This window comes from Ctenopharyngodon idella, chromosome 2 (assembly GCF_019924925.1).
Source record: "Ctenopharyngodon idella isolate HZGC_01 chromosome 2, HZGC01, whole genome shotgun sequence".
NCBI lineage: Eukaryota > Metazoa > Chordata > Actinopteri > Cypriniformes > Xenocyprididae > Ctenopharyngodon > Ctenopharyngodon idella.
Genome location: NC_067221.1, coordinates 12,201,735 through 12,213,418, shown reverse-complemented (window position 1 = coordinate 12,213,418; position 11,684 = coordinate 12,201,735). Strand labels below are relative to the sequence as shown.

At 36.4% G+C, this 11,684-nt stretch overlaps 1 long non-coding RNA gene across 2 annotated transcripts in view; it reads right to left on the bottom strand.

Annotated features, from left to right (window-relative positions):
- Positions 1-1,239: 1,239 nt before the first annotated feature.
- The window catches only part of LOC127505786 (uncharacterized), a 44,174-nt gene continuing 33,729 nt past the window's right edge, over positions 1,240-11,684 (bottom strand). The window contains exons 2-3 of one of the 2 annotated variants that reach the window (XR_007927819.1): positions 10,737-10,808; positions 1,240-2,036 (exon numbers count right to left, since the gene is read on the bottom strand). This is a non-coding gene — a long non-coding RNA (uncharacterized LOC127505786). Of the gene's footprint in view, positions 2,037-6,004; positions 7,236-10,736; positions 10,809-11,684 lie in introns of those variants that run through there. The other variant, XR_007927818.1, reaches the window with a different exon arrangement.

Below are 11,684 nucleotides of genomic sequence, written 5' to 3'. Positions count from 1 at the left end.
ATATATTGTGTTCACAACTCATCAGTTTAATATTTACCATCTTATATTCTGCACAATTGTGCGTTTTTGAATAAACACTGACAAAAACTTTAAAGTTTTAGGGCTGGACGATATGACGAAATATATAACATTGATATAAGTGATCGCTCCGATTTAGACCTAACGTTACCTATATTGTAGTTATATAAAGCGTTCACAGGCAGATTTGCTTTATGTATTTCCCCGGCGTCGAAATCAGACATATAAATGTCAGGAAACACGATTCCTGGCTGCATGTTAGTATCCATGGATTAGGTTTCTTTGACATGTCATAAGGAACACTTTCGAGCCCAATCTTTAGTGTAATCGTTTGTTTTACTTGCGTTTTCGCAGTTTCCTCTATTAAATCCAGTCATGCAGCAGGTTCTTTTGCCACTCAGTCCGGCTGAGGGAGCGCGTTCCGGCGGGAAAGTGACGTCTATGCATACCCTCTATTGTCAGTCGAGTACTGTATGCTAAATTACATTATTATTAGGCTATCTATTCTAAAACTACATTAGTAATTATAAGACAGATTCACATCGATTTAAATATAAAATATAGTATATTTTATAGTAGCCTATAGGTAGGGAGGAATCATAATAATGCAAAAACGTTCATTATTAAGATTTTTCTGTGAATATACTCTCATGATGTAATTATTGTACTAATTTTGACATTTAAGCTATTTAGATTTAAATATATTTATATGAAATATAGTTTTATTAAGTTATGTGTTCAAGTCATTTCAAGATAAAACAACAATACACGATTCTGTATTTAGAATTTAACTAAAATAAATTTAGATTGTGCAAACAAATTACATTGAGATGCAACAAGATGGAGACAGTTCTGTTCAAAACAGTAGTGACAGATAAAAGAAAAATAGCAAAAAAAAGCACACACACACACACACACACACACACACACACACACACACACATACACACACACACACAAGGGAGAGACAGAGAATAGAAGTGAAGGTGAATCCTTAATTATTTTTCACAGCCCCAGCCGTAGACCTTTTTTATGTGATGGCCATACAAAAAATAGGGTTGTCCATAATTTCATAATGTTTTTACTTTATGAAAATAATATAAAATCTACAAATAAACAAACTAATATATAAAAAATAACGTTTATTTTATCAATTAGCATGTTAAATTAATAACCAGAATCATTTTATGCATGAAAGAGCAAAAAAAGTAATTTCTTTTATTTGTTATCCAAAGTCCAGTTACACAAATGCCTCATTCAAATTCTATCCAAACTGTTTATTGTATAAATTTTTGCTGAAAAGACTATAATCTGTTCCATCTTTACAAAATGTGCCCGCCATGAATCACAGAAGGTCACAGTTTTCTTTTCTCTTGGGCAATAACAGTTGAAATATTCACTATATTTTTTTTGCAGTATAAGGTATGTGCCTACTGCCTATACAAAAAAATTGACTTTCAAAAATAAGCCTACCCTGAGATACATATTCACTAGTGTAAAAGGTGTGACAGGTAGCCCAGGTTTCATAAACAGACCACTGAAACAGCATAAGGTTAGAAGAAAAGGGCATTTCATATTACTTTAAATCTACCCACGCTGTTTGAGGTCTTAAGTAGAAATACTTGACACATTATACTTATTTAGGTTCAGAAGCGAAGGGGAGAATTTAGCATGTTTGTTGACGATATATATGCAGATCACCAAAGGACCTGAGTGAGAATCCCTAGTTATTGGTATTTTTATGTCAATTTATGGTAAAAGCTGAATTTTCTTCTGAAGCTATGACTCACTACACACAGTCCATTAACTGACGTTGTGAAAGCCTGTTTCCCTCCTGTACCTGGCAGCACTCCCATATCCATTTTATAACTCTCCTCTGAAAAGACTCTGGTCTTCCTTTTCACACTAGTCAAAACAACCTCTTTTCATTGGATTCTAAGAGTCGCCTTTCTTTTCTTCACTTACAACAGGTCTGTGATTTACTGCTCTCTGCATGTTCCCATCTGGCCATCTGTGTACTGTAAAAAAGAAAAAAGGATTAATTACACATTTGGAGATGTGTGTAAATATAAAATATGTATTTTTCTAGTTCTTTCCGATATCTCTGCTGTGATAATTGCCCTGAGTCGATATACTTTAGTAAAATATGGTATCAGAATGTAATATTAGAATTAAATGCATCTATAGATTTGAACTCCAACATTGCTTTAGAGTGTCACTAAAAAGGTTTTGTGACATTACTACAGTGTGTACAGTACATGCAAATATTACACATGTTCAGAGCTTGATAATAAAAAGCAAAAATGCTCAACAATGCCTTTTTCCCCTGGAACTGCTGCCTTAGTTCTCCTTTAATTCACCACCATTTATATTGAAAATATATAAAATGCAGTCTCATTAAAAATAATGATATGCCTGAAACAAAATCTGAAGTTCCAAAGAATGCAAGTGTTTGATATTGGATAAATTTGTCCACCGCCATTAGTGTTCAAGCACCTGATGTAAAAATCAGTTTAAAGACATTAGATAGTAATCAGGTTACTGATCAGCATTCAACTCCTTTCTTATTTCATCAAACTGAAAGCAGCTTCAGCTAATATTGTATTAGTTTTAATGCTCAGAATCTTAACTATTAATTTTGGCTGCTATAGTTGATATGGAAAATCTGTGACAGCAATCTTTGATTAGTAATGTTTTAAGCAATGAAAGTAAAAACAAATAAGCCAGAATAACTGGATGATAAAAAAATACTTAAAATACTTCTGCTGTGTCCCAATTCACCTACTTATACTACGCTCTAAAAGTATGTACTTTTTTTGTGAAGAAAAGTACATACTTTTGAGTAAGTAGAAGAGTTGATACGCTTTGGGACATACCATCACGTCTGAAATCTTTATCGGACACTCTGTCACATAGTTATGTGCATCTTGTCGCCATAAACTGGCCTGTCAATCATCTTGTCACAGTTAACATTATCTAAACCTCTCGTCGGTAGTGCACATCCGCCATGCCATGTTTGTAGTTTTTTTTAACACTTTTTATTTGTGTTTGTAGTTCTGAACCGAATCTTCCTCCAAAGCACAAAGGGTTGTGGGCAATACTAGCCATTATAGTGTGCAGTATGCACGGATCCAAAAATATACCCGAAATAGTAGACCATCCGAGGACGTTTGGCATTCTCTTTTCAACAAACTATTCTTTGGGACACACTTATTCTAATCTCACATACTATTTTGGACGGATACGCACATTGGGACATTGGGATATACTAACTGTATAGAATAGATAAACAAGAAGAAAAACCCAAATTGTTCTTAGCCAACGAATTATGACCCTCAATGCTTTGAGCCGGGGTCCTTTAGCTCTATAATGATGACTGTTGTAGACTGATGGCCATGAAAAATGCTTGTTTTAAACTTGGTTCCATTATTTTGCAATTCTGCAGAGATGGGTTTATCACAAAACTTGTTTGGGTTCTATTTTATTTCATTCATGCATTCAAGCAATACTTAACCAGTCAATAAAGTGGAGGTTATATTGGCTTACTGTCAGGCCTGGGGTCATGCTGTTTAAATACTGCTTAGAACAATAAAGCTGTAAATGCTTTCATCTGAATTCAGGAATCAGAATTTAATATACAAACATTTTTGCAGCAACAAAAAGCCATACCTTTGGATTGAAACTAATAGTTTGTTCAAATGTGCTGATTTGCTGCTGTTTAATCTCTCGTTATTAATAAGAGATTAATTTTAGACTGACTGAAGAGTGTCACCAAGCCCCATAGTAAACAATATTCAGTGAAAAAAGGGTTTTCATCCAAATAGGTTTGGGACACAGTCTCAGTATTCATATCCAGCAACTGAAAATTCTGCGGAATGAAACCTCTATGAATATATTCATAAGTGTATTTTCACCAAGGAATTGTGAAGGGAAATTTATTCCATTCAGAGGAACAAAGTAAAGACAAATAAATGTCATTGCTAATTATTAATGTTGCCAGGTGGAGAATTGGCTGCCTTTCATTTCAAACTGTGTAGCATGTTTACACAGATTGCTTTATTCTCATTGTAAGATGACGAGATATGTTACATTCATGGCCATAAATCAATATAGTATATGGTAACTACACAATAGAGTTTGTATTTCAGTCTAAAGGGAAACAAAAAGTTAGATTTAATGTGTAAAAAGTATTTTGCAAGGGGACAAATACAATTATAATTTTAACTAAAATGCATTTAATGTCCCCCAAACCACCTAAAATACAATACAAACAAAAATTACATTTTAAGATCATAATTAAATGGTATCCTTGTATTATTTTGATGAATATACAGGGTTTTGAGAAAAGTTGTCTCTCCTCACGGCTTGTTAAGAGCAATATGAGTACCATACTGCACAAGGTATTAAATTATTTTATTAAAAATAAAGTAGTTGTAGAAGTTTAACTAAAGTGGTTACCCAGCTTATTTATCACAGGATTTTTGCATCCTCTTCAGGACAGAGCAGTTCTCAGCGCCATCGAATTGGTGCATTTCTTTGGTAAAATGCAGTTTTTTGCACATTTAACTTTATCTATAAAATCATTACTGTGCTGTAAATCAATTAATTTTATGCCAAGCAACACACGTGATGCGAGTCACCTAAATGAGTGTCACATCGGTGATGCCTTGCATAAAAATAAATTATTCTGGTAACACTTCAGTATAGGGAACACGTATATACTATTAACTACGACTTTTCCCTCAATAAACTCCTAATTTACTGCTTATTAATAGTTAGTAAGGTAGTTGTTAAGTTTAGGTATTGGGTAGGATTAAGAATGTAGAATAAGGTCATGCAGAATAAGGCATTAATATGTGCTTAATAAGTACTAATAAATAGCCAATATTCTATTAATATGCATGCTAATAAGCAACTAGTTAAAAGACCCTAAAATAAAGTGTTACCATTATTCTTATTTGTGAAGATGCTAAATCTAAATACTTTGGATGTTATATGAATATGATACTCATCAAAAAAATAAATAAATAAAAAGGAATGTATGAAAATATATGAAAAAAAAACAAAAAACAAACAAACAAACAAAAAAAAACTAGTATAGTAAAAATTTTAGATTAATGAATGATTAATGAATAAAATGTAAGGTGAATGTGAGTGTCAGATGACCTCTTACTCCTTATACCTCAGGGCCCCAGCTAAGGAATTTCACCTTAAAAGTAAAATAAAAATCAAAGATTATTGCTGAATAACCAAAAATTATGTAAATTGGAGGGAGTTTGCACAAGTGTAATAAAATAAATGTTATTTTTTTTAAAAAAATAACACAACTATTAAATGAATACCATGAATGGTTGCACTTTATTTTACAGTACATGCACTTATGGGTACTTACTGTGTACTTACCTAACAAAGTACTGGGTAATATAAGGTAACTACATTAAGGTTAGGTTTAGGGATAGGTTCAGGGTTAGTACCTAGTTACTACCCAGTTATTGTAATTACTATAATAAGTACATAGTATGTACATGGGGAACAGGACTGTAAAATAAAAGTGCTACCCCACAAATGATAAAGGAATAAAGTGCATAAGATGCATAAAATACAAGTGATTAAGTTGTGCATGGCTATGGCAGAGTAGTGTTATCTTATGGATAGATAAACTGTTGAAACTAATAAGGTAAAGAACCTTATTATGCATCAAACAAATAAAATATTACTTGTTATTTACTAGCATCAGCTACGTTAGCTCTAATGTAAATTAGAAAATCATATACTGATAATATTCAACAATTCCAAGTGATATTTACATTCCACCTTCCACGTGGTTGAGTGAACAGTCCGATGTCGGTGACTGGGCAACAATGTAGTTGCGAAAGGACCCGGAATCCGTTCAACTGCCTTGAACACAAATGGGGAATGCTGATCACCTTGAGGTGAAGGTTTGCTCGTTGGAGATGTGTCTGATGTGTCAAATGTGTGTCTTTTACCTCTCTGGGCTAGGGACTCAGAACACATTAAATCCGCTTTATGTCTCTCTGGTATGGAGACACCATTGCAGGCTGAAGACTCAGAAAGTTGGCGCTTCTCCATTCCATTGGCTGCTGGCATCAGAGGGGGCACACACAGTGTGGCCCCACCCTTCTTTTCCCCGTGGAACTACACTACATTGTTTACAAGGAGCTTATGGCCTACTCATTTTATTTAATTTTAGTTTTTGTTCATTTATTATGTTCTACTAATCATTCAAAAGACACTTTGAATTGTGCCATTTTGAAAATGTGGCACTTGCAACAAATGCACTGGGGGTGTCATTCATTTTAAAAGCTAGCTTGTATTATGTATTACAGTACATGGCCAACACACAGCATGTTTCTGAAAATACACCGATATTATAGAGCTTTCCAGTGCAAGTAGACAATGAACATAGTATCCAACATGAAATACTCCCAGAAGTGTGTTGTGATACACAGAACCAATTAAGTGCTGCAAAGAGAAAGTAGAAGAAAACCAGTTTCACAAATGAATTTAGAGCACTCAGCACACCATGCATAAATTACATCTACTTCAGTGTCCTTCTTGTAACTGTACTGCAGACCTGGAGGAACATTATACCACTTACAGTGCCATTTGCTTGTATACGGCTTGACTGATAAAAATTGCATGGTAAAATTATGTGCAACTATTCGCAAAACAGAGCAAATTTTTATAAAACTAATTATTAATACTGTCACAACTGAAGAAGGCAGACACGAGGATAGAACCAACAAGAATTTCAACAAGACAATGGTGTGAGTGTGAGAGTGGTTTAAATAACAGTTCTTGATTGGTGACACCAGGTGCAGATGGTTAGTATTCTCAGGAAAGGGAATGAGTGGGAGGAACTGATGAGTCTGGCGCTGAGGGTTTAGATGGAGTTGTGACAGTACCCCCCTCCTCACAAGCAGCTCCTGAGGACCGGTGAGTGTGACAACGTGGGCTGCCTATACCTCTGGGTGCTTGACGATCAGGGTGCTGAACGTGGAATTCTGTTAGAAGAACTGGGTCTAGGATGTCGTGATGAGGGACCCAACATCTTTCCTCAGGCCCATAGCTTTCCCAGTCAATCAGGTATTCTAGGCGGCTGCCCCCTCATCAGGAGACAAGGATGGTACAGACAACGTACACCGGTCCTTCATCTAACACCAGTGGAGGAGGAGGCTCATCTGCAGTGCCAGACTCTGCGTGAATAGGAACAAGAGAGGGACTGTAAGGTTTGTGGAGGGAAACATGGAATGTGGGTGCTATACGGTAATGTGGTGGTAAGATCAGCCGGTAGGTCCCTTTGTTGATTTGGCTTTGGATGGTGAAGGGACAGATGAACCTGGGACTCAATTTGCAGCAGGGCAGTCGGAGACGGATATCCCTGGTTGAGAGATAGACCTTTTATCATGGATAGTATACTGGAGTGTTAGATCTTCTGGTGTCGGCCTGGCTCTTGTGCCTCCTTACCACCCTCGGCAGGTGTACATGAGCTGAGTCCCAGACCCTCTCGCTCTCCTGAAACCACTGACTCATAGCTGGAACCTCCGAGGGCTCTCCTGACCAGGGAAAGGGGTGGTTGAAAGCCGAGTATGCACTGGAAGGGTGTGAGACCAGTGGTGGGTTGCTGGAGAGAGTTCTGTGCATACTTGGCCCAGATGATGTACCGGCTTCAGCTGTGTTGGTGACTGTGGCAATATGACCTTGGGAAGTGGCCGATCTCCTGTATTTTTTGTTCGGTCTGCCCATTTGACTGAGGATGGTAACCAGATGATGGGCTCACTGACACACCTAGGAGCTGGAAAAAGTTCTTTCATACCCTCGAGATAAACTGGGGACCTCGATCAGACATAATGTCTTCTGTAAAGCCTAAGTTTTGGAAGACGTGGTGAAACAGGGCTTCTGCGGTTTCCATGGTGGTAGGGAGTCCCTTCATTAGAATCAGGCAGCATGCTTTGGAGAATCAGTCAACAGCTACTAGAACACAGATGAGAGAATCTGACTCGGGGAGGTCGGTAATGAAATCAACTTCAGGTGTGACCAGGGTCGGCTGGGTATGGGCAGTGGGTGAAGTTTACCTTACGGTAGGTGGTGAGGTGGCTTGGAGATGGTACAAGTGGGACAGTCTTGAAAATATCGTTGAGCTTCCAGATTCGTTGGGGGCCACCAGTACCGGTTGCAGAGGAGCGGGAGGGTTTGCTGGCTGCCTTGGTGCCCTGAGCCTAATGAACAGGGTCAGACATAAGGCGGATAGAACATAAATCTTACCCTCAGGACCTCCCGGCAGAGCGGGCTCTGAGCAAGTGGCTTCAGCAATCCATTCATCCGTGGACTATTGGATAGGGCTGATGATGACGACTGGAGGGAGTATGTGTTGGGGTACTCCTGTAGGGGTTTTGGGAGCAAGCATATGGGACAATGCATTGGCCTTGAAGTTCTCATTTCCAGGTTGGTATGTAACGGTGAAGTTACACCGGGTAAAGAATAATGGCCAATGGCCTTGTCACAAGTTGAGGTGGCATGCTTCCCGAGGGTACCTACTCAAGATTACGGTGATGAACCCTTTGGAGTATGTGGATAGTTGTTGTTGCTTTTTTTTTTTCCTGGAAAGAAGTTGGAGCTTTAGATTTTGAATCTCTGATGTCTAATGTGGTCCCTACTGTATCGTATTCCTCTCTCTGCTACTACAATCTCAACAAGTCTCCTGAACTATCTCAAGGGCTATCTCAAAACTATCATTCTCACTGTGTAAATCAGCTCCTCCTCCATTCTGTTTCTCTTCAATTTCATTGAAGTTTACACAGGCTGATTCATTTTTTACTGGCCACATGGGCTCCTGTCTATACAGCACTCCAGCTGAAATGGATCCTCTTGTTCTCCATATAAACTCTGTCCAGAAATCTCTTGCATCCATATCATCCAGCAAACCCATAGCAGCCAGCAGTGAATGTGCTCTCAAATACATGCCTGTTTTGCTTCAAGCCCCACTTTGTTGTAAGCTTAAAAGTTAAAATATGCAAAATACACCTTAGTTAACTGTAAAAATATTAACCGTTCCTACTGAACCTGATTAAAACTTTCCTTACAGAGCACTGCTATCTGGTGCCATGTTTTGTAAGGATCTGTTTGACAACTGAATTGTATATTCTGTTCTTTGCTGAAGAGTAATTGTTACAACATGTATGTGCATCATGTCAGTCACGTCTCACACAGCTGTTTGAGCCCTGCAGTTCATTGGCAGCTCACTGACAGTGCATGCACAGAGATCTCACCAACACTCCTGTTATAATCAACAAAGCTGTCTACACTGCACAATGCATCTCTTATTTACACCATAAACACACCTTGCAATGTCTTATTCAAGCAATGTGGAATGAGAGTTGTAATATATAGTGAACATATAGTCATGGTTAAAAGGTGTTGTTAGGCAGGAAACAAAGCACATAATATACACTACCGGTCAAAAGTTTGGAAACATTACTATTTTTAATGTTTTTTAAACGAAGTCTCTTATGCTCATTAAGGCTGCATTTATTTCATAATAAATACAGAAAAACAATAATATTGTGAAATATTATTACAATTTAAAATTATGGTTTTCTATTATAATATACTTTAAAATAAAATTTATTTCTGTGATGCAAAGCTGAATTGCCAGCATCATTACTCCAATCTTCAGTGTCACATGATCCATCAGAAATCATTGTAATATGCTGTAATATGCTGTAATATGCTGATTTATTGTCAATGTTGGAAACAGTTGTGCTGCTTAATATTATTTTATAACCTGTGATACTTTTTCAGGATTCTTTGATGAATAAAAAGTTAAAAAATATCAGAATTTATTTAAAATAGAAATCTTTTGTAACAATATACACTACCATTCAAAAGTTTGGGGTCAGTAATTTTTCTTTTTCTTTTTTTATTTAATTTTTTTTATTAAGAAATTAATACTTTTATTCAGCACGGATGTGTTAAATTGATAAAAAGTGATAGTAAAGATTTATATTGTTAGAAAAGATTTATATTTTGAATAAATGCTGTTCTTTTAACCTTTTATTCATCAATTAATCCTGTAAAAAGTATCACAGGTTCCAAAAAAATATTAAGCAACACAACTGTTTTCAACATTGATAATAACTGAGTATCAAATCAGCATATTAGAATGATTTCTGAAGGATCATGTGACACTGAAGACTGGAGTAATGATGCTGAAAATTCTGCTTTGCATCACAGAAATAAATTATATTTTAAAGTATATTAACATAGAAAACGATAATTTTAAATTGTAATAATATTTCACAATATTATTGTTTTTTCTGTATTTATTATGAAATAAATGCAGCCTTAATGAGCATAAGAGACTTCGTTCAAAAACAACAAAAATAGTAATGTTTCCAAACTTTTGACTGGGAGTGTACCACATCATAAAAAATGTAAATACACAAATTTGTAAAAATGCTAATTCATGAAGTGACATTCTTAGACTATGTAGTCCATGACATAACAGAATGTTTCTTTTACTTTGGTTCTAAAACGTTTTTTGTGTTTCAGGTGATGTTTGTTCAGCATTGTACTGTGAAATAAAAATGTAGACAAAATTTTCCACATTTTTCAGATAATTGCACAAACCATAATTGTAATTCCAATTATTTATTTATTGTGCAGGTTAGGAAAAGATTTGAAAAGAAATAACTCACAGCACGGAATGTCTCCAACTGCAGTATTTCCATCCATATTTCTGCTCAATGTGATTTCTGTTCACCGACTTCCTGCATTGAAAATAACAGTTCCTATGAAAAGAGTTCTAAAGCTTCATTAAAACTTTTCCAAAGCAAACGCCCATCTTCAGTCCTCCCATGGGATGCAGGGAGCCCCAGATCTCTGAGCCTGTGCACCTCATTAAAGGCTGTGACATCCCAGCACTTTTTAAACAACTGTATAATGTCTTATTTTACGACATCAACATCTGAATTTTTATTTAAGAAGGAAAACGTAGGCTCGGAAAAGAAGTCTTATATGAGGCATAACCAATTTCATTTAATTTATTTCTTTTAACCATTTTAATCTTCCTTTGATTGGGCTTAATCAGCACCTGCAGGAATGCACTCTATCCTCCTGGGGTTAATTTAGCCCTAGGAGCTCGGCGTAGCAATTTTCCAAATGCCACTGCAAACATAATTTATATTTTAAAACTTGAAACAATTAAATTTAGATGTCCTTAAACCTGTGCCATGGAGATAAAATTGACTTGAGCTCATAAAAATGACACTCTTTCTCTACATTTGTGAAAGGAATATGATACGATGATTATTCCGCAACATAAAAGTTCACTTCTATTCCTTCCTGCAGAAATTAAGACGGCCTCCAGATATGAACTGAGTCAACAGAGATAATTTAACCCCGATAAACACACATGTATACACTAGAAATGCTCAAAATGACTACCGCATCTCTAGTAACATCACAAGGCACACATTCAGCATTACAGAGGGGGTGGTTATACAAAAAAAGCGCACGTTCAAATCAAACTAACAGCCTACACATTGGGCACACATGTTGCATGATTCAGCTAGGGTCACTCTGCTTTATTTGAAGCGAACATATTGACTTGAACCCGGTTTACCCCGATAGAGTGGCAAAGATCT